The 27,785-nt window shown below is 39.4% G+C and overlaps 1 protein-coding gene across 10 annotated transcripts in view; it reads left to right on the forward strand.

Annotated features, from left to right (window-relative positions):
* Positions 1-27,785, forward strand: part of DYRK1A (dual specificity tyrosine phosphorylation regulated kinase 1A) — a 145,404-nt gene that overhangs the window by 13,255 nt on the left and 104,364 nt on the right. For 2 of the 10 annotated variants that reach the window (XM_049710611.1, XM_049710614.1), the window contains exon 2: positions 15,159-15,579. The exons of the other annotated variants lie outside the window; for them this stretch is intronic. The gene's annotated coding sequence lies outside the window, so the exon portion shown is untranslated. The remainder of the gene's footprint in view (positions 1-15,158; positions 15,580-27,785) is intronic. 10 annotated transcript variants of the gene reach the window in all.

A 27,785-nucleotide genomic window follows, 5' to 3' on the forward strand; every position in this document is an offset into this window, starting at 1 on the left:
AAGACCAAGTTATTTACTCATGGATTAATTTAATCAGTGCATATTGAAATACCTACTAGTTGTTAGAAGTTCAGTGTTGGTATTAACAGAGTTGAAAGATTGTGCCTTCTCTATTAAAGGAGTACATAATTTTACTAGTTTATTGAAATAGATACAGTTTTTAGTTTCATTTGGAATGGTTTTAAATTGTGGAGGGAATCAGGCTGGATGTTCTTTATGATTCTTAGCCAGCAAAGTGAGGTTCATTCAGCAATTATATCTGGAATGTCAATCCAGCATTTGCAGTAGCTCTCGGGTTCACATTTAAAATAAGCTCTAGCTTTGACGTCATTTAAAAAGTGATAGAAGGGACTTCCCTGGTGGTGCAGTGGTTAAGAATCCACCTGCCAGTGCAGGGGACATGGGTTTGATCCTTGATCCGGGAAGGTCCCTCTTGCCGCAGAGCACCTAAGCCTGTGCACCACAACTACTGAGCCTGTGCTCTAGAGCCCGCGAGCCACAACTGCTGAGCCCACGTGCCACAACTACTGAGGCTGCATGCTCCACAACAAGAGAAGCCGCCGCAATGAGAAGCCCGTGCGCCTCAATGAAGAGTAGCCCCCACTCGCCACAAGTAGAGAAAGCCCTTGCACAGCAACGAAGACCCAATGCAGCCAAAAAAAAAGTGATAGAAAAGTGAAGAAAGTGGTTTGGATGCGTTTTGGCTTTACTTTTTCTTCACATTTGGACAACAGAACAGGAAGAATGATTGAGGGAAAGTTCGTTGATGGATTTTCAAAAGAATTGAGTCTTGTAGTTAGAAAATTACTGAAGCTTTTGATCTTGTCAGGTGAATGATCTTTTTAAAAGCTTAAAAGGGACTTGTTTTAAAGTAGTTCTGAAACCTTTCTCGGGGACTAGTTTCTGTAGTAAATATTTAGAAAAGCAAATATTCAGATTTTATGTTTTGGCTCTTTGCCTGGCCCCTTGCCAGGCCCTTGGGACGTAGTTGTGAGTTAGATGGACATACATGGTCCCATTCATGGTCATGAAGCTCTTCAGTATGGTTAGAGTTCACTGTAGAGAACTCTAAAGGAAACTTGGCTTGATGCTTCCATCATCCAGCTATCCATTTGTCCATCTATTTATGTATTCCTTGAACTTAGTTCTGGTGGCAACATGTTAGACCATATTGTTGCTTCATTTCTGATAACAAAGGGGCTAAGGGGGATAACGTTTATAATACCAATGTAAAGTAGAAACTTGGATCTTCAGCTTGTTGGCACTGGCAGATTTTTTTTAAAAAAAGATGTTCATGTAAATCAGTGAGTTTCTCTTATTAAAAAATAAACTATTTAATAATGGTAACATTATTAAATAATGCTAGTATTGATTGCCTGCTATGGGCCAGACTCTACATATTCATTATTAGTTATTTTAATATTATCAGCAGCCCTAGAAGGTGGTGGATAGTATCTGTTTATAAGTTAGAAAACTGAGATGCAGGGAAGTAAATTTGCTTAAGGTTAATCATAGTAGATTGCTTATGCTGCTTCCAGGTAATAAAAAACCCAGTGAACAGTTATGGGCCCTAAAGTTAAACATTGAGATAGAAAAGAAAAAGGAGCATAGAGCTTCTATAACCCATTAATTGAAGAAATAGATAAAAGTTCTGGTATGCTGGGATTGATGCTTTGTGCTACTGGTTCATTAGTCTTTCAGATAATTAACCAGAACATCTAATCGCTTTCTATGTTTGGGGAATTCTTTCCCTTAAGAATCTTGGTGGGTGGTAGACGTCTTCCATTACGAAAGCCAGTTGCTCACTTTCTTTGCATTTTTGGGGGGTTAGGATGCAATCATATGACCTGGGACCTCCATTCCACTACCTCAGAAGCCAGTGATTTGCAGAAGCAGGCACTTTGCAGAGTCTGTGTTCTGCAGTGCAAGGGGGATGGCAGCTGCGGCTCTTCTGGAGGCAGTCAGTGACAGATCCAGTTGTAGCATTTAGTTCCGGGGTCAGTGGTATCTCTACAAATCACAGGGACCGAATCCTGTGTTGTCTCCACCGGACCAGATCTGTGGTTTGAATTTTCGGTGTTCTTGGTTATGTAGCCTTCCAGCCTGGCCCTCCTGGGGTTTTCTGTGAGTTGCCTAATACACTTTAATCACTTCCTTTACAGTTTCAACAAAGGTAGAGTTAGTTTCTTTTGTTTGCAACCAAGAACCTTTACTCAGATGATACTAATTATGACAATAGACAATTCTAAGGAACTCTGTGGTCAGGGTTACCTGTATCTAGATTAGAATTTACTAAGTAGAAGAGTTCACAATATATATTAAGTGAAATACTCGTAAAACAACTTTGCTTATTGATTTAATGAATTTGCTGAATTTGAGTGCCTGTTCTAGTCCAGGATATGTTCTAGGTGTTGGAGATACAGGAGTGACAATGCAGGTAAGATCCCTGTACTCACAGAGCTTACGTTCTATTGTGAAATGTAGAATAAGCAAGAAAGCAAATAACATAATTGACCAAGAGTGATACATATCATGATAAAAATAAAGACAGGATAATGTGATAATGATGTGTGTGTGTATGTTTAGGAGTTGTAGCTTATAAAAAAAAAAACATTTACTTTAAAATTGTTGTCAGGAGTCATGACTTCTGTTTTTGACTATGGGGCAGTAACATTCTGAATTTACCCTCCAGCTAGGAAACTGGACAAAATACATGGAACAACTGTTTTCAGATATTAAACAATAGGCAGTGCAGAACCAGGATCCCTAACAGATGGGAAACAAACGAGGAGGTCCTGTGATGGTGCACCTTTCTGCCTGGAGGCAGATCTCAGTGCAGGGAAGGAGATCCCCAAAAAAGCCAGTGAGTTGAGGAAAGAAAGATTGGAGTTGGGGGAGGCCAAAATGGTTCTGATTTGAGGAGCAGAGTTCTGGAAAGAAGGGAGTTATGCAGAGAAAGAGTTCCATAAATCTTCTTAGTGGTCCCCTTAAATGTTGACTGAATGCCAATGTGTGGTGCATGTGTAGGGTACAGTTTTATGAAGGAAACATTTCTGGGGAAGGAATCCACTGGGAAGCTGTAAGCAGAACAATTTTCTGAGCTCACCCAGGGCTGGAAAATATTTGAGTACTTGATAGCCAAAGTAGAAAGATCTCATTATATGCTGCGTTGATTGAGAATCCAAAAGGGTCATGTCTTAATGGGGCTAAACTAGTCCTAGAATAAAGGTTACTCTAGATCCGTTTGAAAAAAATCTTAGAAACAAGCCTTAAAAGGGGCAAACTACAATTGACCCTTGAACAACATGGCTTGAGCTGTGCAGGTCCACTTAACACGTGGATCTTTTCCAGTACTGCAGTACTACATGATTTGCAGTTGGCTGAGTCCATGGATGCAGAACTGCAGATATGGATGACTGGCTGTGAATTTATACTTGGAGATTTGACTGTGTGGGGCGGTCAGCATCTCTAACCCCTCTGTTGTTCAAGGGTCACCTGTAATTTGAAAGTAATGTAATTGCGAGTCATTGCAAAGACCAATACTCTTTAAAGAAACGTAAAGAAACCCAACACTCAACAGTGTAAAATGTCCAGCATCCAATCAAAAATTACTAGATGTGTGAAGACGTAGGTTAATGTGACTTACGATTAGAATATCAGTAAATTGAAACCAACCTAGAACTGACATGTTAGAACTAACAGGCAAGGACATGAAAGCAGTTACTGTATTCCATATGTTCAAAAAGTTAGAAATTATGAAAGGTATAAAAAGATCCAAATAAAACTTTTAGAGGTGAAAACTAATGTGTGGAATGAAAAATATATAGGATGGCATTAATGGCAGATTAGACATGGCAGAAGAGAAGATTAGTGAGCTTGAAGACAGAAGAGAAAACTCAGGAGAAACAGAAATGATAGAGAAAATGGAATTAGCAGACAAGGTTATTAAAAAATGGCTACAATATGCAGGGTCAAATGTCAGATCACTGTGTTGTACATCTAAAACTAATATTTTATGTCAAATGTATCTCAATAAAAAATACAAATAAAACACAGGGTCAGATTGTGGTTAATGTTGACATCTTGGTACATGAGTTTTGCTTAAAAAGAGCAATTGTGACTGCTACCTGAAGTTGGCTTGATGTGTAGTTAAGAGTAGTTGCAAATCATTATTTCAGCAAAGCACCAGGATATGGCGGAAGAACTTTATTGTGTAACAGGGTGTTATTTCTTGATATGTAACAATATTACCATAAAGTTAGAAACTTAAAAACAAGTACATTTATGGCCTCACAGTTTCTGTAGGTCAGATGTCTGAGCACAGCTTAGCTTAGCTGGGTCTCAGAGGGCTCTGGTCAAGTTATTGATGGGGCTTTGGTCTCATCTAAGGTGTAACTGGGGAAGAAGGTCTCCCCTAAGCTCATATGATTGTTGGTAGAATTCGGTACCCTGTGCAGTGTTGGATTGAGGGCCTCAGTTTCTTGCTACCTATTGGCAGACATCTGCCCTCAGTTCATTGCTGTGTGGTCCTTTCCAGCATGGCCACTACTTTCTCAAAGACAGTGAAGGAGCGAGTCTACGCACTAGACAGATACACAGTCTCATGTATCATAACCGCAGAAGTGACATCCCTTCATATTTCCTGTAGTCTCTTGGTTAAAAGCAAGTCATAGGTCTTGGTTCAAGGGAAGGGTCTGTGGAAGGGCATGAACAGCAGGAGGCTGTGTCGTGGGAGCCATCTTAGAGTCTGTCCATTACAGACAGTATAGTGGTAAAGAAGTGCTGTACATTTGATTGGATGCTGTACATTTTTGTACATTCCCTGGAGTCTGATCTAGATATCTGGCTTTGAATCCTAGCCCTGCCTTTTCCCAGCCATGAAAACTTCTCTGAGCCTCAGTTTCCCCGTGGGGATAATATATGCCTACTGTTCATAGCATTGTGAAGAGTAATAGAATGCTTGTAAAGCACTTAGGACTCCATCCTGCTAACTCCTAGTCATCTTCCCCATCTCAGTTTAGATGTCTGTGTTCAGGGAAACCTTCCCTGAGTCCTTCCAGTCTAGGTTAGGTTTCACAACACCTTGAACTTTTCCTTACCACGCCACCTGAATTTTATACCAGTTAGGTTTATTTATTTTTGTATCTGTTTTCTTTAGACTGAGCTGCTTAAGAGCAGGAGTTGCATCTGCTTTGTTCACTGCTGTCTCTTCAGGGCCTAGCATAGAATCATAGAAGGGCCTGTTGTATAGAAAACTCCACAAATGCTGAATAATTGAAAGAATGAGGTTAAACTGCATGCACTGTTTCTTTGAAATGGCATTTTTAGTGTTACCATACTGTGTTTTTTCCAAGTACTGGAGCAGTTAGTCTAAAAGATACTCCCTCTGTTTCTAGGATGGTCAGGATCTAGCATGGGAGACTGAGGCATAATAGTCTTAGAACTGTGATTAAAGACGTTTGCAGAGTGGATGCTAAAAAGTGGTAAAAAAGAAAAAAAAGAGGCTGACCGTATTGAGGATACAGTAGTAAAAATCAGTCCTATTGGATTAGAAGTAGGGTACACAGTAGAGAGTTTCTCTTGGCAGTAAATGTGCTCTGCAGATCACTCCATGGTGTGGTATGAAGGAAATAAGCTTGGAGAAAATTACCTTCTTGGAGATTCACAGTACACATTAGCATATTATAGGAAACCTGTTAACATGGTAAGGGCAATCTTTATTAAGCTTGCTCTGAATAGTTTATAAACACACACATATCACAACCTAGTAAGGTATTATTTTCAAATAACTGATGATAAAAATTAGGTTTAGAGGTGAAGTAATTTTCCCTAGTGGTTGGTGAGATAGAATTCAAACCAGGTTCAGCCCTCACTCTTAGTTATTATTTGTATTGCTTCTGTGGAATATGTTTTAGCAAATATTAATTTCATGAAAGCAGGAATCTTGCACCTTTTTGAAAAAAATTATTTTTTGGCTGCATTGGTCTTCGTTGCTGCGTGCGGGCTTTCTCTAGTTGTGGCGAGCAGGGGCTACTCTTCCTTGCAGTGCACGGGCTTCTCTTTGTTGTGGCTTCTCTTGTTGCGGAGCACGGGCTCTAGGCGTGTGGGCTTCAGTAGTTGTGGCACGCGGGCTCAGTAGTTGTGGCTCTCAGGCTCTAGAGCGCAGGCTCAGTAGTTGTGGCGCACGGGCTTAGGTGCTCTGCGGCACGTGGGATCTTCGCGGAACAGGGATTGAACTCGTGTCCCCTGCATTGGCAGGCGGATTGTTAACCACTGCACCACCAGGGAAGTCTGAGAACCTTGTACATTTTGTTCGTCATGTATCTAGGGCTAGAATCTTGCTTATCCCTTAATACATGGCTGAATGACGGGTTTCTGGTATTATTTTAAACTGTATCGGCTTCCCAAGTTGAATTCCATGTAAAACTTGAAGAGAGTTTTGTAGATAGCAGCTAGTATAATCCAATCAGTGGATTACAACAGAAAGTAATTTTGTGTTTTCACTTTGCAGTGATTGAGTAGTTATGTCCCTAAAGAAGAAACATCTATGTAGTCTCTGACTCCTTGTAACTTCCTCTCAGTTACTTCTGAATTTACTCTTTTACCCAGCTCTCTTGAGTTTTGTTTCTGAAATAGTCTTCAATTAAGTTCTCTCTTTACATTATTGTTAATGACCTCTCTACAGATCAGATCTTTAGTTTCTTTTTGCTTACTGCAATAATTTTTTTAAGAATTACTTTTTAGTTTTAATATGCATATAATCAAAATTGAATACTACTGAAAGGCTTGTGATGAAAACAGCCTGTCCCCAGGCACCCCCTTCATTACTCCAGCCGTGCTCTGTAGAGCAGTGCTTCCCGAACTTTTCCACCTCAGTTTCTGTGTGGACAAAATAGAAGAGGCTGTTTGGGTGTCCTGAGGTCTTTAGGGGATCTTGGCACTTCTGGAACGTTAGTGGCACTGTGTGCCATGCACACTAGCTGGCAAGCTCTGCCCCGTAGGTGGTCACTTTTTCCTCAACTCTTAGCTGTTTCTTCTGCTGTTTATCTATTTCTAAATAATTTGCTTATCAGTTAGGATGCTTTTGGATGGTAGTACTGAGACCAAGACCCAAACTGGCTTCAGTGTAAATCCCAGTTGGAAGTCCAGAGGTAGGGTGGGCTCTAGGGCTAATTGGTTTTGTGGCACAATAATGTCTTCAGGGCCCCAGTTTTCTGTCTCCCCTTTAGTCATTGGCCGGCTACATCCTCAGATTAATAAGATGGCTGCAGCAGTTTCAGGAGTTGTACCCAGATCCAGCAGTGTCCAGAGAAAGAAAATTATTTTTCTTGTAGCTGTATAAGAATATGGAAACTTTGCCTAGAAACTCCAGCAGACTTACCTCCTGGGTTGTATGCCTTTTTTTGAAAGACTCACTAGGAAGGGAAATGGAATTACACTTAGACCAATTAAGCACACGCCTGGAACTGAGCGCTTTCCCTGAGAACATGCCTAAAGGGATGGGTGTGCAAAGCGGTTCTGGACAAAATTAGCTTCTGTTAGAAAGGAAGAAGGGGAGAGTGGAGGCTGGGTAGGTAACTCTGACCCTAATTTGGTATTTGACTTAAAATTTAAGATATTATCTATTGACTTTCTGTTAAGGTAGATGAATATTTAACTTTAAACCACCTGTTTTACACTTCTTCTCCCATCTGTTCATTATAGTTTTATATATATATATTTTTTCTTTAAATGTATTATGTTTAATGATGATTATGTAAGTCTTGTTCACCATGGAGGAAAATTGTATACTATGATTACATTTCCCTCCTTGTATAATTTTGTTTTTCCTGTTTTGTTTTCCTCGTATAATTCTGTTGTGTTTTGTTTTCTAGGTACTAGTGACTGAGTTTTCCTGTACCTTCTAATAGCCTCTCCATATAGTTTTGCACAAATATCAGATAATTAGTTGTCCTGTTCCTCATTCTCACTCACCCCCACCCCCTCCCTTAAGAATGTTCTCAAGGGGCCGTCCATCAAACTACTCCTGTATGGAATTCTTTTTTTTTTTTTTAATTTTTATTGGAGTATAGTTGAGTTACAATGTTGTATTAGTTTCTGCTGTACAGCATAGTGAATCAGTTATACATATACACACATCTACTCTTTTAGATTCTTTTCCCATGTAGGTCATTACAGAGTATTGAGAAAAGTTCCCTGTGGTATACAGTTGGTCCTTATTAGTCTGTATGGAATTCTTGCTCTCTAGGTCTAATAGGGTTCCTTTGTGTATTTCCAACAGGTTTGGGTCTCCTGTTTCCTAGTTCTCTGAACTTTATCTTTCCTGCCTTTATCTTTCTTTTTGCCAGAGCACAACTTTCAGTACTTCCTGAGAAAGGGTGCAAGAGAGGTTAATTTTCTGAGACATCATCTGAAAATACCTTTAATCTGCTTTCTCTCACGAGTAAAAGTTTTGACTGGGTACAGAATTGCAGTTGGAATATAATTTTTACTGAGAACTCTGAATGGATTTCTTCATGGTTTTTTAGCTTCTATAGCAGATATAATTTGTATTCTGGGTTCCATTGGAAAAGTTAGAGAACATAATGCACTCCCATGTATCCATCACCCAACTTCAACATTGATCAACTCATGGCCATTTTTTAATTTATTTATTTTTGGCTGTGTTGGGTCTTTGTTGCTGTGCATGGGCTTTCTCTAGTTGCGGTGAGTGGGGGCTTCTCTTCATTGAGGTGCGCGGGCTTCTCATTGCAGGGGCTTCTCTTGTTGCAGAGCACGGGCTCTAGGCGCACGGGCTTCAGTAGTTGTGGCACGTGGGCTCAGTAGTTGTGGCACGTGGGCTCTAAAGTGCAGACTCAGTAGTTGTGGCACAAGGGCTTAGTTGCTCTGTGGCAAGAGGGATCTTCCCGGACCAGGGCTCTAACCTGTGTCCCCTGCATTGGCAGGCAGATTCTTAACCACTGCGCCATCAGGGAAGCCCTCATGGCCACTTTAAAAAAATTCATAATCCTATCTACCCCTCTTCCCTTTGATTTTATACAAGCAAACCCAGATATATAATTTCACTCTTGAATATTTCAGTATGTATCTCTAAAAGATAAGGACTAGTTTCTAAACCATAACCCCAGTAGCATTATCGTACCTTTAAAAGATTAACAGTAATTCTTCAAATATCCAGTTAAAGTTCAAGTTACCTCGATTGTCTCATAATTATATTTTTAAACAGTTCATTCAAATGAGGATGTAGGTAAGGTCCATAAATTGTCATTGATTGACAAATCTCTTAAGTCTCTTAATCTATTGGTGGTTTTTTTCCCCCTGAGTTTTATTTGTTAAAGAAAGTGTATCATCTGTCTTGTAGTGTTCTACAGCTTGGATGTTGTTGAATGAAACCCTGTGGTGTCATTGATGTGTTCCCCGTCCCTTGTAATGTATTTCCTGTACTTGGCAGTAAGATCTTGATAAAATTTTGGTTTTTTCTTCTTTTTCTCTGTTTTTTTTTTTTTTGAGAGGTGGTGAGTGGGGAGAATACTGCATGGGTGGTATGTGATCTTTAGGAGGCACAAAAATATCTGACTTTCTGTGATGTTAGTGGCTACTAAATATTAATATAGATCCATGAGTTTATTAGAAAATTTGATCCTTTTTATATGAACCCTCCCACTTCCTGGAAGTTTTAAGGATCTGATCTTCATCTGTGGTGTTCTGAAGTTTTGTAGTGTTACCTTGTCTATTTTCTATTTGTTTACTTTTTACGCTTATGGGGAGATATTTTTCAACTTTTACTTTCCATCAAGGTATTTTTTATGTTCTCTGCTCCTCCCCCCCCACTAGCATTTTGTTTTTACTTCATGGTTACATATATTCTTTTGCCTCTTCAAGCACGTTCATATTATGGTTAATTGCCTTTTTCCCCCTTTCATGGCACTGTCTCAGTTTCCTCTGTATTCCTGTTTTTCTGCTTGTTTTGATTTCTGCCTTTGAGTTTTGGCAGCTTTCCTCAAATACCTGGCCATCCCTGGGCTGGTGGCTTATATTTAGGAGTAAGTTACAGTAAAGCCGAAGGAAGCTCTTTGTGAGGTTGAGGCTTGTTCACTGAAGGCTTAGTGTGATGCTCGAGGGACCCATGAATATGAGTAACCCTAGGGCTTTTACTCCAGGGCTCTTGGTGTCTCCTGATTGAAACTGTAAATCGCATGCCTGGGGGAGAGGGGACGTGTATTCCTGTTGCTGATGTTCTGCAAGCAGAACTGGAGAAGGGGACTAGAGTCCACAGTTCCGTGTAGAGACTCTTACCCAGTTCTGTTTTTCGTCTTCTGCCTCAAACCAGTTCTCTGTTGTGCTTGATCTTTCAACGTGTGGAGCCTCTTTGCATTTCCCCAGAGAGCGTGCATGCCTCTGGTCTATTTGGGGACATGATAGTTGCCAGCCTGTATAGGGTTTGGGCTGCAATTTGGGGTTTTACTACATTTACTTTATATACTTAATTGTTAAAACGAACTTAGGAAAGTTGCTGGTAAAATACAGATAACTTTTATTTCCTGAATCTTTTGAGAGAGAGTTGTTGACATGATGTCTCTTTGTTGAATATTGTAGTGCATGTTTCCTACAAAGAGACATTCTCTTGCCTGACAACAATACAACCATCAAAGGCAAGAATGTAACATTGATATATTACAGCTGTCTGATCCTTAAGCCTCCATTCAGGTTTCAGCAGTTGCCCCAGTGGTGTTCTTTATAGGAGAAGGATACAGTCAATCTAGGATCACTTAACACATTTTGTTGTCACGTCTCTTCAACTCTTGATCTAGAATAGTCCCTCAGCTGTTTTTTTCTTTTATGATATTGATATTTTTGAAGAATACAGGCCAGTTATTTTATAGAATCACTCTCAATGTGAGTTTGTCTGATGTTTCTTTGTATTAGATGTAGGTTAAGTATCTTTGCCAGGAGTATCATAGAAGTGATGCTATATTAATTTCAGTGCATTTTGTTAGATGGTGTATTATTGTTTTTCTGTTTGTGCTGTAAAAAAATTACCACAAATTTAGTGGTTTAAAAAACATACATTTATTATTTTATAGTTCTGGAGTTCAGAAGTCCAAAATGCATCTCAACTGGGCTCAAATCAAGGTGTCAGTAGGGCTGCATTCCTTTTGGAGACTCTACAAAATAATGTTTTTCCTTGCCCTTTCCAGCTACTGGAGGCTGCCTGCATTTCTTGGCTTATGGCCCCCTTCTTCTCTTTTCAAAGCCAGCAGGTTTGGACCTCGTCCATCTCGTGCTGCCATCTCTCTCTCTCTCTTCTTCCCCCCCACCCTTTCACTCTTAAGGACCTTTGTGATTACATCGGGCCCACTGGGATAATTGAAGATAATCTCAATTTTAAAGTCATCTGATTGGCAACTTTAATTTCTTGTGCAAACATAATTCTCCTTTGCCATGTGTAAAGTAACACGTTCACAGGTTCTGAGGTTGAGGGTGTGGACCAGTCTTGGGGCAGGGGCATCGTTGTGCCTGTACTACAGGTGGCATATGATTTCAGTTTGTTCCTTATTGATGACGTTTACTTTGATCACTTGATTATGGTGGTGCCTTAAGGCTTCTCCATTTTAAAGTTACTTTTCCTCCCTCTTTGTAATAAATATTTTGTGTAGAGATACTTGGAGACTGTGTAAATATTCCATCAGTAATCAGGCTTCTAATTTATTCACTTGTTTTATATCACTATGAGTACCTGATTTTCTGTTTTATGCAGTGGGTTGTAATCCATTACTGTAATTATTTATTTTGATGCCTCACTTGTCCCAGATTTTGCTAGTAGAAGCCCCTTCAAGTTTGCTTCTATGTCCTTTTAGCATATCTCCATCATTTTTTGGAGCACTTTCCAGGCTCATCTTGAACTATTGTCTCAGTCTTGGAATTGGAATTGGCTATTTTTCCAAGGACCCCCACCCCCTTAAAAAATCCTTTATTTTGAAATAATTGTAGACTCACAGGAAGTTGCAAAAATAATATAAAGTCCCATGTACGCCCTTCATCCAGCTTCCTTCAGTGGAGTTTTGTGTAGCCCTACTACAGTATCAAAATCGGGAAATTTGATATATCTGGTACATTTCTGTTAACTGCACTACAGAACTACTCACTTCTCATTATTTTTTAAGCTTGCATTTGCGTGTGTGTATAGTCTTTTGTAACTTATCTATTCCATGTATAGAGTTGTGTAGGTAGCCCCACAATCAAGATAACAGAGCTGTTCCATCACTTTAGAAGAACTCTTTTGCTACCTCTTTGTATTCCCAACACCCCCCTCCACCATTCTGTTTATTCTCCATGTCTGTAGTTTTGTCACTTCAATATGAATGGAATTACACAGTATTAACCTTTTGAGATCAATCTTTTTCACAAAGCATAACGCCTTGAGGACCATTTGGTGTTGTGTATATCAATAGTTAATTCCTTCTTATTGCTGGGTAGTGTTCTATTGTATGGATGTACCAAGTTTGTTCAACCATTCACCTACTGAAGGACATTGGGATTGTTTCCAATATTTTGTATAATATTATGAATAAAACTGCTTTGAATGTTTGAGAACAGATTTTCATGTAAACATTGTTTTCTGTTTTTTTGGGGTAGAAGTTTAAGAGTGTGATTGCTGGGTCATGTGGTGAACATGTCTTTAGTTTTGTAAGCAATCACTGGACTATTTTCCATAGTGTCTGTACCACTTTATTGTTCTCACCAGCACTATGTGAGGGATCCACTTTCTCAGCATCCTCCCCACCATTTAGTGCTATCACTGTTTTTTATTTATAGCTGTTCTAATAGGTGTGGTGATACCCTGTTATGGTTTTAATTTGCATTTCTTTAATGACTAATGATGTTGAACATTTTTTCATTTGCTTGTTTGCCATCTGTATCTCCTCTTTGGTGATATATTTGTTCATGTCTTGCCCATTTTCTGATTGGATTTTTAAAGAAAAGTTTAACTGCTGAGTTTTGAGAGTTCTTTATGTATTCTAGATACAAGGTCTTTGTTGGATATGGTTCGAAAATACTTTCTCCCTGTCCATAGCTTGTTTTTTCATCCTCTTAAAAGAGTCTTTCAGAGCAAAAGGTTTGAATTTTGATGAAGTCCAGTTTGTTAAATCTTTCCTTTATGGATCATGCATATGGTGTCAAGTGTGAGAACTCTTTGCCTAGAGCTCTGGTTCTTTTTCATGGAGAATGGTATTAGAAACCAAAGCCTGAGCATTAGGTGTGCTTGTTGCTCTTAGGGTGTGGATCTTCTCCCGGTCTCAGTGGACATAGAGAATATGTGTGTGTCCTAAGCCTTTCCAGATTTCGGGGTACATTAACTATTTTCTTTGGTATCTCCAAGTGTAGACACTTATTCTGTGCCTTCCTTCATTCTCCTAAGTCTACTACCACTGTCTGTGTTTTATTTCATTATCTAAACATTGGTCCATTCTTTCTTTTATTATTATTATTTTTTGACTTCTATACTGATTTTATTTTCAGTGGAGCTTTGTGAGAGAATAATTGTAAATGCATGGACTATCCACTGTGTTGAATGTGTACTTGGTGAAGCTGTAGTGTTCCCTTTTCAGATCTTTTTTGTTGTCATTATTTTTCTTTTACACTTGTCAGCCTTACCTCCCTCCTACTATAGCTGCTTTCACCCTGATTGTGCTGTTTTGCCACAGCCTGTAATCATCCGTGATTCTCGTTTCCATGTAATGAAGACCAAGTTTATTAAAATATTCAGGTTCTCTTTATAGTTGGACCTCAGCTTACTTTTCCAGTCTTTTTATCTGCAACCCTACCGTATTTGCTCCACTCCAGAGCTATTCTAAGTAGCTTTCATTTCCCCACATGTGTTATGCTTTCTGCTCCTTTCCTCTCAGTTTTCCTTTGAGGCACATTGTCTGTGCTAGTTTTATAACATTTTCTATAGAGCACAGAGCTTGGCATATAGTGGGCACTTGATGCATTAAATACATAAACAAATGCTGCTTCCTCTAAAATAATAATACCACCCAAACATTTTATTGACCTATTATCATTTTCCAAATACTACCATACAGTATCTCATTTAATTCTCAAAGCAACTCTGTAAGCCATTATTCATCTTTTATAAATGATGCTGAGTGAAATGTCCAAGGTCATAACTGTAGGAGTTAAATTGCATTTAACAAATGTTTGTGTACGTATTTTGTGGCAGGCCCTGATTTAGATGCTCGAGACACTTGGGGAACAAAGCAGACAAATGTGCCCTTAATAGAACCAATATTAGAATGTTTTCCTTGTGGGGTGGGTTTTGGGTAAAGTCTTCCATAACCTTAGTTACTCATCTCAGATGTCATCTCTTTTAGTTTCTCCTAGCTCTTCTGGAAGGAGGCAGGAATTGGGTAGAAAGAATAGCTGTGTCTTCTGTGTTCTTGTTAGTTCCTTTTTGTGCACAGTTTTATTCTAAGTAGCATTTATAAAATCATTATTTGTATTTGGGGCCTTTGCTAGATTGAGCAGCTATGGGCAGGGATTGTTTTTTTTCTGGTATCCGGGATGCCTGGCCCATAGTATATCTAATATTCTCAATAAGTGTTTGAACCCATTAATATAAAGACTTATCCATGGTTGTCATTTACTGATAGCAGGTAACAATACTCTTCAGTACTCATTGATGCCTCTGTGTAAGGATACAAACCAGTTTAAAAAACTCCACTCTGTATCTTAGCCAGTAGGACATATTCTCAAAGAGATTATCTATAGGCAAGTTTTTTACTGAAGTTTAATAAACTATTTTGTTTGTGGTGGGTATGTATATGTCTCTAGTCTGGAGATGGAGTCTTGACCCCCTTTTCTCCTCAGTTTTGAGCATCTCATAGGAGTCCTGAGTTGTTTGTTAAAGAAGTGTGCTGATACAATATAAGGTGTCAGAATTTACCAGCCTTTTTCCAGTTCAAGAAGATAAATGATTTCAGATGTAGAGTGTTTACTTTCATTTTCCAAACACATACATTGTAACTTTTCTTCCATGTTTGCTTACATACAAAATGTTGAGGTTATCTATATTTATTTAATGAACCATGTCAAATCTCAGTGGCTTAAAACAACCAATACTCTTTTCTTCGCTCACAATTCTCCAATTTGGGCAGGCCTTGCCTCCATTGCACATGGTGTCTCCTGGGACTGGAAAGTCTGAGATGTTAGATTCCAGCACATGTGTGGTCTCTGAGACATCTTCTTCCTTGTGACTTTTTCATCTGGTTACTGTGGGCTTTCTCACAGCATCGTCTTGGGGTAGTTGAACTTCGTACGTGGTGGTGGATTCCAGAGGTGGTGACTGGATTCTGGAGGTGCCAACAGCGGAAGCCACTGGGCCATCTTAAGACTTATGCCTGGAACTGGCATAATGTCATCTTCACCAGATTCTTTAGGCCAAAAGCAAGTCACAGGCCTGTCCAGATTCAAGCAGAGGAGACTGTACAAGGTGTGGACACTGGCAAGAGTGGTTTATTGGGACCACCAAGGAACATCCCACTACATGAACGAAGTATTTTTCTGAAGGGGAAAAAGGTGACTTTTCTGTTTTGTTTTTTTATTATCTAATCTGACCAGTTTATGCATTTTATAATGCACTGATGTGATTGTATTCCTTTTTGCTGTAACTACATTCAGATAGCTGTATAATATTAACATAATTTGTCTTATTCAGTTAAACTGTGGTTTGATAATTTTGGTAGGGTTTATAAATATAGATTTGGAGATTGGGTAGAAGAGATAATGAGTACTTTATGGCCTTCTCAGCTCCAAATTACACCTAAGTTAAAGTACCAAAGTACTAGATAAAAACCCTGAATATGTACTTTGTGAAATAAGTGATGTAAACCTCCTTTTGGGTCACATGTTACAGTCCATAAAATATCTCAAGTATTTCTCCAGTAATCCTGTGATTGTCCTTTGTACAGGAGAAAGAAGAAATAGATAATCATATCTCCTGTAATTGTAGCTCAAGACTTTTCTTTTTTGCCCCTGAACAGATCTCCTTAATGCTGGGAATGTGACAGTGTTCAGTGTTTCATTTCATTTAAATAGTTCTCATATTGAGGTCATCCTGTTACTGGGCTTGGGTGTAACAATGGAAATTTGTCAGAAACATTGTGGCTCATTGACCATATACATTGGAGTCCTCTGGAAAGCTTAAAAGAAATGCAGATTTTTGGGTCTACCCCCAGACTTAGCATATCCAAATGTCTGAGAAGGGGTCTGGGTGACGTGTAAAGTTTGAGGATCACATTTTTAGGTCCTGTGACACGCATTCTCCATGGGGGAGGTGATATCACTCCCCAAGGGGGAGAACTTGTTCCTGGGCGTGGAGGAGTGAAAAAAATCTTAGATATTACAGTAAGTCAGCCTTACCTGACAGAATCTTATTCCATAATATTTAATTTCACTCATTAAGGAGAAATTTAATTTAACTAAAGTTTTCTTCCTGGTGATGGGAACGAAGGAGAAAAGGTTGAGAAACATTGTTCTGTAAGGATTACTCCTGCACAGTGCCTGCGCCACAGGACTTGAGCCACCTCCCCCATCCTGGAAAACCTTGGTATGTGATCTGGGTAATTTTTTTAATACTGAGGTTTTACCTGCACTAATAGATTTTCTTCTAAAAATCCATAGGGGGAAAGCATTTTACTCTATGGAGTTTTGCATCCAGGCAGATCGATCTTATCCTTATGGACAAAGCACTGTTAGAATGGACTCTGTTCTGGGATTTGGAAACCTTTTAGCTTTCTAGAAAAAGCTCTTCCTGTTCTTTAGCTTATTATCACATAGCTCACCAGGATCTCTTGTATGCCAGAGGAAAGGAGGCGTTCCTGTCTCTCCTGGGAGTGAGGCCTGTTCCCATGCCTCTGTCTCCTGTATGGTGCAGGCCCTGGGGGGGTCAGGGTGGGTGAGAAGGCAGGACCCCAGTGCCCCTGTTCTCTGGGAAGGAGTGTAGGCCGAATACTGTCACTTGGGTTTACTGACTTCTTTCTTTGCTTTGGACTGGGTACAAATGAAAATACTTTTTTGGGATGGGGGCTATTACAGGGCAGTAGCAGAAGTAGAAGAGATGTTTCTAATATATTACTTTCTATAAGGAAAAACTTCAGATTTTGATTTGAGTATTTCTGGGTCCTTCAGGGTAGTGTTAACGTCTTTGTACTTGTTTTCTGTGTAATTTATCCAGGCTCAGGAGGGTTAAAGGCATAGTACAGCCAGGAAACGAAAGGCCTCTGTAAATCTGCATTCACCTGAAAACACATTGCTTGGCAACTGGCAGATGCTGGGGTAGATTATTTGTTGAATCAATGAATAAAATTAATCCAAAGGTTATTTTAAAAAATGCGGTTCTTTTTTCTATGATTTTAGAATCCAGGCTTAACATAATGTTAAAGGGAGAGTGACCTGGGAAGTTAGGAGTCCCAGGGTCCAGTGTTCTTCCTGCCATGTCTTTTAATCTCTAGACTTTCATAGATGATCTTTTAAGAGCCTTTCAGCATCCAACATTTTATTATCAGACACCTTAGAAACGTCCTCAGCTGATGTATTAAATAGTTGTTAGAGGGGATTAGTTCTAGTTGTCACGTACACAGTAGTGTATTAGGGTCCACGGTTAAGCTGCTGTAAGTGGGAGCCAGCACTTTGATGGCTCTGAGAACACAGAATCATCTCGAGGAGGTGAATGGCCAGGTTGCTGGGGGTGCTGCCTCAGTGGGTCATCCAGAGACACGTTTCTTCCACCTTGATCATTCACAGTACCCTAGGGGACGGCCCTCATCTGTGTTGTCCTTGCCCTAACTCACAGGCAGGTGAAGAGACTGAAAAGTGTTCACTCCTTGTCTTAAAAGACCGTGTCACCCCACGCTGTTTTTTTCACATTCTGTCCATGAAAACTTAGTTGCATGGCCATACCTAGCTGCAAGGGAAGCTGGGAAGTGTAACCTAGCAGGGAAGTTGTGTGCTTGACTATATTTATGGAGGAAAGAGATGACTGTCTCTGCCACAGATAGTGTGGATGAAACCATTCAGCCTTCTTAGTAGCACCCTTTTGGGGGAAGCTTTTTACTTAATGTTTTTGTTTAGCAAAAATCTTACAATTAACACAAAGAGGAAGTAAATTATTTTGGCACTTGGATTAAAATGCTAAGTAGAGTATATCAAAAGGCAAGTTTTGAAATTAATTAGGAACATAAAACTAACCAGCTCTAACGGATTATACCTTTGTGTCCTCAGAGTACAAGCCAGGTAAAGAGTCGTTTAATCTTTGCTATATTTTGTGTTCCTAGAAACACCTAGGTGCACATTCAGTCACAAGTGACATCTCAGTTTTCCAGAGGAGTAGCCCATGGTTCACTTCGGTAAACTAGCCCAACAGAAGGAAGCTCCTTCTTAAATACCATCAGGCCTCTTGGGCTCTGAATTCTTGTTAATTTGTAAATTTGGCCATGTGTCATAATCGCCTGGGGCCCTTGTTCAAAATACAGGTTCAGGCCCTATCCTCTGGAGGTTCTGATGGTTATGTCTCTGAATCTGAATTTTTAACAAGCCCCTCAGGGTGACTCTGATGCAGCCGTCAGTGGTATGGGATGTCCACTGCTTTGGATAGTCTGCACCTCAGTTGCCTCACATGTAAAAGTGCAAAATTATACCTACCTGGTTTCACAGGGTTCAGGGAGCATGACATGAGTTGTACTTGAAATTGTTTCATAAATTAAAAAGTATCATAAAAAATGTTAGGTGGCATTATAAGTTAAGTCCGTGCCAGGTATTGTGCTAATTTATTTGGTAAATAAAGTTAAGTGCTCATATCTCCCTTTAGAAGTAAGCTGGGAAATTACTGTGAGATAGAAATCTAGACTTCTTGATCCTTGCCTAATTGAACAGGGATTCTGGAAAAGTTATCTGCTCAGCATAACTACCAATAGCAGAACAAGCCAGATAATTTACATACTTTTGTTTTAACATAGTGATAAGATACTGTATATCGACTTGATGACTTCCGTTAAATACATTTTCATTGTCATCTGTGTGGGAAACTGTGCTCTGTACTTTGGCCTTGAATATGATATAGTCTCTGCCCATAAGGAAGTTACAACCTGGTAGAGAAGACAAGACTTATAAACAGATCACAGTACCATTATTAAGAACATTTTCTTCTCAAGGGATGAATTCTACAACTGTTACAAGGCAGGTTCTGAATATGATATTCAGGTTCAGATGGGAGAGGTCACGTAAGGTGAAGAGCACAGCTTGAGACAGGAGGAGTGACTTCCCTTTTTCTTTCTACCCCAGAGGGACCAGCCTCTGTCAGGTACTAGGAGGACTCTTTTCTGTCCCCATTTGCAGTTGCCTGGACCTTGTAAGGCAAGTAACATGATAGAGAAGCTTGTGAAGGTTAAGGATACGTTTCCTTCTCTGAAGTAAAGGGAAGTGGAACTAAATGTGATAATGCAAACCATGTGCTAGGCACTAATGTATATCACCTTAATCAGTTCCAACAGTTCTGTGAGTTGAGAGAGGCCGTGTCCTTTAGTGGAAGGAGCCTGGGATTTTAAAGCCTAGAAGCAGTTGGTAATGTTGGCGCCAAATCTGGCTTATGCATCGATGTTCAAGTAAGTGGCTTCTTCCTGGTGAAGCAACTTGACAGGACATGTCAGACTGTTCCTTCCTTTCAGCATGTTAGGTTTGCCTTGGCTTTGACGAGGGCATGGCTGCTGCTTAACCCATTGAGATATTACGGATGGAGGTCTGGGGGTTCATTATTAAGCTGCAGAGTAAAGGAAGGGGAAGTGTGGTATAGCAAACATGCAGTGTATGGTAGTAGGGAATCTTGACAGGAAATACAAAGGCTGATTTATTTGATAATGTACCAAAAGTTGGGGATAAAGTAGTGAAAAACACAAATACAGTTTGTGCCCTCATGTCATTGACAGCCTAGGTTTGACATTTTAACATTTGCTGTTTGTGATAGAACATGTGAAAGCTTTCTTGAACTGTTACAGATTGGATAGCTCAGTATTGGGTTTCACTGAGCACGAAAGTGGTGGGGATTTTACACTGTATGTTTTCCAGTGGTTATGTCTTTTTAAATCTTGAAGGAACTCACAAAAAAGCAGTAAGATTGCAGATCATTCCAAATGAGATGTTGACATAAATCAAGCGTACTTTTCCACATCCTTCAAGAATACAAATACAGATTGGAGCGTTTTTCATAGGTGACATTTGTAAATGTACATATTTTAAGAAGATTTGAAAATGTCTTTCTTACCTCTTTGTATTAGTTTCTTGGGGCTGCTGTAAAAAAAGTACCACAGACTTAGTGACTTAAAGCAATAGAAATTTATTCTGTCCTTGTTCTGGAGGCCAGGAGTCTAAAATCAGTACCACTGAAACAAGATGAAAGTGTCATCAGGCCCAGGGGGTCTCTAAGAGACAGTCTCTTCTCTGCCTCGCCTAGCTTCTGGCGGCTGCCAGCATTCTTTGACTTGTGGCTGCATCTCTCCGACCTCTGCCTCCATGGTCGCTCTGCCTTCTCCTCTTCTGCCGGTGTGTCGCGTGTCCTTCTACCTCTCTCATAGCACACTTGTAAAGGCATGTAGGACCCACCTGGATAATCTCCTCATCTCAGGATTCTTAACTACATCATAATCACACCTGTAAAGACCTTTTTCTAACTGTGATAACATCCAGAGATTAGGATGTGCATATTTTTTGGAGGGTGACATTTTTTAGCTTACACTCCTATGCATTATTTGGAAGAGTAGGAAGTTTGCTTTTGAAATAGTAACTTTAAGATATTCGTAAGTATATTTCCAGTTACAGTAAACATTCATGATGTATCTTACATCTTTTCAACATTAGCTTGAGATTCAAATTTGGGATCCAAATTGGGAGGCATTGCCCCAAATTTTACCACCTCACATGTCATTTATAACAATGGTTTTGAGCTACTTGTCTCTAAATAGTGGAGGTTATTGTTCTTTTAGGACTAGCTCGAGTGAAAGTTGTAATTTTTATCAGGATTTATTAAAAATGAGTCTAAATTTAAGAAAATGATATAAATTATTGGTACTCATTTTATCAATTTAGGAATTTTAATGACTGTGAGAAGGTGCGATTGCAGGAGGATAATGAAAAATATACTATGATTATACTTTTCCTAAAATTGCTTGGTTCTATCAAACTTGAAAATGTGTTACAGTTGGACTTCTTGTTTTTTATTATGCTATACCTTATTTTAGCGAATTTTGGACTGATCATTTTGAATAAGGTATGAACACATAGTAAACAGTGTTGTTTTAAAAAGAAAAGATGGTTGTTACACTTAGAATGGAAGGTACCAATGGAGGGTTTTTGCAGTCCTGAGCCAGTCATGAACATAAATGTATGTGTGTGTATTAATTTTAATACCTGGTTCTTCCTTGAACGTGCCTAATTTTTTTTTGTCACCCTTAAAAAAAAAACAGACTCTTTTCTCTAATATCTTAAGATACATATTTGGAAGTTCTTTTCAGATAGTTCTATTATTTCTAGTTCCTTGGGTATGAAGTTTGGTTGTTTACCCACTGAGTTTCTCTTGTGATGGAGGGTTTCTTTGTGTGTTTGTAATTACTTTGTATGAGCTCTTCTTCACAGGAACTTCTGAAGGTGTTCTGTGTATCAACTTCGAGGGAAGTTCATATCTGTGTTTAAATATTTAGAGTCAGTGACACTTTGCACTTCCCATTCCCTATTTCCCAAGTGTAATAACGGTAAACACTATCAAGCTGTTTACCTGCTTGGTGCAGTTGTTGCCATATTTTTTCCTCCTACATGTGTTACTCCTATGTATGTTACAATTTTATGATTTTAGCTTTAAGCACATTTTAAGCTCCAATTTATGATTAATTTTTGTTTTAAACAATAATCTTTTAATTTAATTACAAGAAAATAATCATTTATGAAAATTTACCTACTTATTTACCATTTCTGGCACTCTTCATTCCTTGTATAGATTTGTGTGTCCATCCAGTATAATTTCCCCTCAGTCTGAAGAACATTCTTTAGTGGTTTTTGTAGTGCAGGTATGCTGGTAAAAAATTCTGTCTTTATTTCACCTTTGGGCTTGAAGGTTATTTTAACTGGGTATAGAATTCCAGATTGATAGTTGTTGTCATTGAGCATATTAATGGTGGTGTTCCACTGTCTTCTGGCTTCCTTGTGTCTGGTAAGATGTTAGCGATAGTTACTATTTTGTTCTTTTCTCTGTGTATACTGTCTTTTTTCTCTCTGACTCCTTTCAAGATTTCTCTCTTTATCTTTGGTTTTAAGCTGTTTGCCTATGATGTGTCTGGGTGTGGTTATAATTTGAGAGGTTTTTTTTAGCCATGATTTCTTCAAATATTTTTCTACTGTTTTCTCACTGTCTTCTGTGATTTTATAATTTCCTTTTTTTTTGTAGTTTCAATTTTTCTGCTGAGATACTCTGTTCATTCACACATTAAAGAGCAAATTGTTCCTTAAAGTTTTTGAATGCATTTTCTTCTAATACTTTGTATAAAATATCTGCTTTAAAGTTGTTGTCTTCTATATCTAACATCTTGTGCAACCTGGGGTTGGTGTTCTATTGACTCTTTTTTCCCCTTGACTGTGGATCACATTTTTCTGTTTCTTGTTTACTGAATTTTGATTGAATACTGTTTTTTCCTTCTTGAGAATGTTTGTTCTACAAAGCTGGTTGGTCACCTCGAATTTATTTATGTTTGGTTTTGTATTTTATTACTCAAGATTTATAGAAAGCTCAAGGTGACGCCTGGCCCCTCTAATATGGTGGGACATGACTTCCAAACTGGGTCTTCCTGTGGATCTTGCCTGGGTTTGGTTTTAGACATTATTCGTTTTGGTCTGCAGAAGGCTATACTCTAAAAGTGTGGTCCTTAGTCTTGAAAGGGGGAAAGGATGTTAAGGTGTGTATTAGTAAGGGTTCTCCAGAGAAACAGACCCAATAGGAGGTATATGATTTAGTGTAAGAAATTGGCTCGTGTGGTTATGGAGGCTGAGAAGTCCCCACATCTGCACTTTGCAAGTTGGAGACCCAGAGAGCTGATGGTGTAGTTCTGGTCGGAGTCTGAAGCCTGAGAACCGTAAGAGCTGATGGTTTAGGTTCTAGTCTGAAAACCAGCAGGCTCAAGATTCAAGAGCTGCTGTTTCAGTTTGAGTCCAAAGGCAGGGAAAAGGTTGAAGTCTCAGCTCAAAGCAGTCAGACAGGAGTTCTCTCTTACCTGTGGAAGGGTCAGCCTTTTTATTCTACTCCGGCCCTCAACCAACTGGATGAGGACCACCCGTATTAGGGAGGGCAGTCAGTCTATGGATTGGAATGTTAATCTCATCCAGAAACACCCTCACAGACACACCCAGAATAATGTTTGACCTATTGTCTGGGCAGCCCATGGCTCAGTCAAGTTGACACAGTAAACCTCTGTTAAAGAGATCTCTCCACTGTGGCTGGGCAAAGACTCCAAAATTTCCCATTCTCTTTCATTTCTGTTCTGCTCTCAACCTCTTAGCAGTCACTCTGCACTAAGCTTGTCTTATCCTTGCCCCAGGTACGTTCTGGTCTTCTTGGGACCCCTCTACAGACTTTTGGAGACCCCTTTCTGCATAGCTCTCCTCTCTCTGTTGCTCTGTCCCCCAAAGATTCCAGGTGCTTCAGCTGTTTGGAACTCTTAATCTTTACTTTCACATCTCAGTAGGACCCCCATGCTTTGCTTGGATTCTAGCTCCCTCCACCATGTTGGGAAGTTGTCCCCAGAGAACCTGGGCAAGAAAATAGGGTCAGTGGAGGAGACAATTTTCTTTAAAAATTTTGTTTCCCTGATTATATTTCATGGAGTAGGCAGACTTTTAAATAATGTTGTAGTGATGTGGACCTTTGGATGAAGGTCAGGCCAAAGGGGTGGACTCTAGAGTAAATTGTACCCCACTTCCCACTTAGTGTTGGAACCATAGCCAAGGCAGATGCCATGGGTCGCAAGCTCTGCAGATGCAATGACTAGGGGCTGTCGCTCATGAAACAGCTCTCCCATTAATGGATGCCTTCGTCTTTCCTTCATTTGCCACTTGTTCTCCTGTAACATTCTTCTTACTCTTAGTCCTATTTTCTTTAACTACAGGGAGCGAGTCAAAGTCAGTTCATTCCATCCTTGAGACTTGCTAAATTATTTGGAAATGTCTAGTCACTGGTCCTTTAATCTTTCATTGTCTTGGCCGAACGTCCTTGGTACTTCCAGATCCCCAACTCACCTAATTACTTTCTCAGAAGTTCTGAATTTTCACCGCCTCTCTTACGTAGATCTAGAAATTGAAAGAATTGTGAGCTTCAGAAGCCTTACCCATACTAAGACTACAAATCCAGATCTCACCTGTCAAATTCTTGGAAAGATTTTTCTGATACTCCCTCTTCCTCAAATCTAAATTGGTTCTTCTCGTTAATCTTCTCTTTTAGCAATGTGTACTTCCCCCTCATAATCGTGAGCATGGTTTGTAGTTATATATTAGTGTGATTTTGCCTGTCTCCCACGTTGGACTGTGAGTTCCCTGAGGGCAGACACAGTGGCAGTAAATCTCACCCGTGTGTCTCCAGTTCTCAGCACATATTTGTTGAAGAAATGAATGATAGATTTGAAACTCTAATCATGTCATGACATCATCTGATTTTTAGGATATTATTTGTGTGTATGCAGTTATTTAAAATTATTTTTCGGTTGTTTCAGTAGGCGTAAGTGATGGCACTTCTGAATTGTATACAGAAGTATGTATGGTTGTCCCTCTTGCGACTTTCTGTCCACTCCTGTCCATTCCTACCCAACCACCTTCTCAGTCCCATTGTCCTAACGACAGATACTGCTGTTCAAGGTTTGCAGTTATCTTTCTGGACATTCTCCTATGTATTTCCATTTATATGAAAAGAAACATAAGTATGCTTATGTTGTTGTTGTACAGATATATGTTTGCCCATATTTCTTTGTAGCAATGCAGCTCAATTAAAATGGCAATTAAGTATTATTTTGCTATTATCATTGGTTTGATAATCAGATCTTTTCTGATCTGTTTATTTTACTTTCACATACTCTTTAAGTAAGGCACATAACCTCTAGACCTGAGTTTCCACATCTACTAAAGGATTGATTTGAATTAAATGAAATTGAAGACCTCTTGCTCTCAATCTGATACTAAATTCAGTGTTATTGTATAATCCATATGTATTAGCTACCACAAAAAACATGTTACTCTTTGTAATATTGAAAAAACAGGAAGATCAAACATCAATTATGACTTTGGGTAGCAAGAGGAAATTTTGGGGCAAGTTGTTAAAATGTTCAATTTTTTTTTTCTCCAAGAGTGGCTAGAGAACGTTAGCTGCTAAAACTAGTAGTGGGATCTGTCTGTCTTGTGGACTTTGGCACTAGGAAGTTTGTGCTTTGTTGATCCCTCAGAGCTAACTGATGACACCCTAAAAGGAATTTCACCCCAATTCCCTGAATTTTCACATCACAGCTGTATATTTATTAACACAATAAATGTCCCTGTGAAAAATTTTATAGGAATCAAAGTTTACATAGGTAAATCTTGGTTAGTTATTTATATAAAGCATTTTATGTAAAATAGTTTCCCAAGCAATTTTAACCCCTATCTCCTCTCCCAAAAGAGAAACAAACAAAAGAATAAAAAAAAGCAAATTTTGCTTAGTCATGGTATGTTTTTAAGTTCTCTGTCATAGAATATCAAATCTTTAAATTTCTTTTAGTTAGCTGCTTTTGTCAAGTATCTCACTTATTTTATAGTTTAAAGAATTGTATTTCTAATACTTCTTTCATATATCACCACTTCTATTTAAAATTTTTTTTTAATTATGGAAAACTTGAAACATACATAAAAGTAGAGAATATAATGAACCCTCATGTCCCTGTCCTCCTGCTTCCACAGTTGTCACTATTTTGCGCACCTGGTTTGCTAACATTTTCAATATAAATAATACCACATTTAAAAATATTCTCTTTAGAAAAGAGGCTTGGTGTTTAAGAGGAAAAAAAAACAAACTCAAAACAAGAAACAAAAACTGTGCCCAAGCTTTATCTGATTATGGCTATTTATAGAGAATTGATAATTATATAAAATATTTTTTTAGTTCATATACCATTCTCTGAGTATCAGAAATACTCAGTTTTGTGCCTTTTGCATTGAAATGAATTAGCAAAGTCATTTGTTCCATCATTAGATTGCAGGTATGACTTAACTGTGCTTATAATCTTGTCTTAAATATTTAAAAAATTTAACTCATTTGTTTCAACAAAGCAACCAAAAGCAGATATTTTTTTGGAGATGATGTAGTTTGATGATACTGGTTTCCTCTCCCTCCTGTATTGAGAGTCAGCTATAGTTGAGGAAGCTGGCCATCTGGAGGGTGAGTTGAACAGGCTGTTCTCACTTTCTGGGGCTAGGTGCTGTCAAGCATATAGTTAGCTACAGTTGAAGGCAGAGTGGGGTTAGGGCCTTAATCTGGTATAAATACTGCTGTGGCAGGGTTGAGGGGAAGTGGTGTCTACTGTAGAGGTTGCTGGTGGGAGACTTTCTGGAGGAGAAGGCATTGGTGTTGACAGGCAGAAACGGAAGGAAGGCTCATGGAGTCTGAGCAAAAAAGTGATGTTGGGGGAATGATCTTTGTCCCTCGTGGATAGAGTGTAGATTTGGGGAAAGCATATAGTAGGAAATAAGACTGGAAAGGTGGAGATAATAATGACAGTATAAAATATGACAGTATGAAGAAGTGAACAGGTAATGAGCATTTACCGGGCAGTGCTTTAAATGCTTTACATGTGCTATGTCATCGATAGCAGCACTATTTTATGGGGTAATCTTCACTTTGTAAATGAGGGCACTTAGTCAACTAGGAGTTTAGAACTTTGCGTGAGGCCACCTAGTAAGTTGTGGAGCCAGGAGTTAAACTAGGGCAGGCTGACTCCGGAGCCTGACGGCTTTGGGCCTTGAACACCAGGTTAAGCAGCACAAAGCACTTTTTGGGGGTCCTACCATGGACAGTGACCTAGCAGTATATTAACTGAGTTTTAAAAGCAGAGATCTTTTTTTTTTTAGCTGTACGTGGGCCTCTCACTGTTGTGGCCTCTCCCGTTGCGGAGCACAGGCTCCGGACGCGCAGGCTCAGCGGCCATGGCTCACGGGCCCAGCCACTCTGCAGCATGTGGGATCTTCCCGGACCGGGGCACGAACCCATGTCCCCTGCATCGGCAGGCGGACTCTCAACCACTGGGCCACCAGGGAAGCCTGCAAATATCTTTAATAGTTTATTTTCATGAGCTTTTCACCTTTACTGGAGTTTTAAACATTGGAGGTACTTAAAGGTTGTTTCATAGTTGTGGCTTTAGCTAGATTCCGTGTCAACTTTTATGTTGGCTGAATTTCTTGGACCATTTTTTCCTGATTATAAAACATGTGCATAGGGCTTCCCTGGTGGTGCAGTGGTTGAGAGTCCGCCTGCCGATGCAGGGGACACGGGTTCGTGCCCTGATCCAGGAAGATCCCACATGCCGCAGAGCTGCTGGGGCCGTGAGCCATGGCCGCTGAGCCTGCGCGTCCGGAGCCTGTGCTCCGCAACGGGAGAGGCCACAACAGTGAGAGGCCTGCGTACCGCAAAAAACAAACAAACGTGCATATTTATAAAAGTTGTGATGCACTGAAAA

This window comes from Orcinus orca, chromosome 5 (assembly GCF_937001465.1).
Source record: "Orcinus orca chromosome 5, mOrcOrc1.1, whole genome shotgun sequence".
In the NCBI taxonomy this organism is placed as follows: domain Eukaryota; kingdom Metazoa; phylum Chordata; class Mammalia; order Artiodactyla; family Delphinidae; genus Orcinus; species Orcinus orca.